We start from the raw sequence: 1852 nt of genomic DNA, 5'->3' as shown, positions 1-1852 counted from the left end.
CAACCCGAGGATCACCACAACATAACCTAATAGACCTACACCTTAGTTCACAGATTCACTTTGTCTAGGGTGCATTTCTGAGATTTCACACAACCCAGGATTCAAATCATGAATTCATAATGGACTTGGATCTACAGCATTATGAATGGAATGTGCTCTATTTGGAAGCAGCATGGCCCCCCTCCCCTTTCGACGGGTTGTGTGTGAGACTTTAAATCATCAAACTGTAAATTTTAAATTGTTATTGATCCCTTTACCCCTAGCCCTAAAGTTTATATTTATTTTCTTACTCTTCTTATATATATTGTTTGTTTACTTGCACTGCTGTAACTGGAGCCTCGTCGTCTTGTCTCTCTATATACTGGACTGTAGCGGAGATGACAATAAAGTTTACTTTGACTTCAGCAGCAAGCAGGTGCACTGAGGGCTCTCGTGCTCACTTTATAGAATTTCAAAAAACCATCGGTGCAAATTATAAGTCTGTATTATAATGTCTGGTGTTTTTGTGTTTGTTGGTTTGTTTTTATTTTGTTTTATTTTGCGAGTTGGTTATTAGATGTAGCTCCAGCCGGTCAGAGAATCCCGCCCCGCCCTCTCCTCCCTGCGCCGCAAGCAGCAGGCGCACCTCGCAAACGAAGGGCGCACTTACTCCCAGCAAATGGGCGATAGAAAACCGATTGGTGCCTATGCCATTCACAATATGCGCTGGCTAACGTCGGGGCAGCATGAGTACGAGCATTTTTTTTTTGCCGATGCCCGTGATGCCGCCCCCCACCACGATGCCGCCCCGTGCAACCGCCCGTGTCGCCCGTATCTAAAACCGCTACTGAGTAATAGTAATTAACTACTTTTTTAAAGTAACTTACCCAACACTGGTCTGCACAAAGTAAGAGCTGCACGGTAAGAAGAAATAAGTGCCATCACATCTCTCCAGGGTAACACATTCATAACAATATGCAAACAACTACAAATATAACCTTGGAACAAAATATCATCCAACAATCAGTTTGTTCAGACTCATGTCTGATTGACCGTTTCAAGTCAAAAGGCTTTCTTGTTTCAGGAATGTGGATCTATGATAAATCACACTGCACTTATCACAGGTAGGCACCTTGTTTCCAGGGGTTCTTTTAATTACAGCAGTCTCTTTGAGCCGAACAACACAGACGAATCAGCAACTACTAAGACAGAAGACACAATTTAAATACACTCAGAGAAACACAGGGAGATTACACAGGGACACAGCTGGGAGTGATTAACGTGACGAGACCAGGGAGGCAAACTGAAAACACTCACATAAGACGCAGACCTTCACAATAAAACAGGAAACACATACACGTAATGACACAACACACAAACTTAACACACACTGGGGGACTCAGAACATAGGAACATGAAACGTGAAAAAGGAACACAAAAACCCATAATAATAATAAACTGAAACATAAACACTGAGTCACAAACTCCGGACCATGACGGGCAAAGCTTCACACAGACACACAGCTCCTCCCCTCACTAACAGCTGAAGTCGTTAACGCTCTTAACACCGAACTACCTTTTAGGAGGAAGAAAATGTCCTTTATCAATGACACTGAAGTATCAAACAGTTGCATAAATGCTAAGCTGGTCAGTGCACATGTTAGCATTAGCCATTTGACTATTAGTTACACAATAGTTAGCAGTTACAGAAGACGGTCCAGAGCTTGGCAAACTAATCAGAGCAAATAAACAGTGAAACAATGATAAATCCCTCAACCTCTACAATAATTATATCACTCATAACCAGTGTTGGTCAAGTTACTTGAAAGTAATCAGTAACTAATTACTGATTACTTCCCCAAAAAAGTAATCC

Source organism: Haplochromis burtoni, unplaced genomic scaffold (genome assembly GCF_018398535.1).
Source record: "Haplochromis burtoni strain Fernald_Lab_line unplaced genomic scaffold, NCSU_Asbu1 Contig_361, whole genome shotgun sequence".
NCBI classification, from domain to species: domain Eukaryota; kingdom Metazoa; phylum Chordata; class Actinopteri; order Cichliformes; family Cichlidae; genus Haplochromis; species Haplochromis burtoni.
This window is presented reverse-complemented; position numbering follows the sequence as displayed.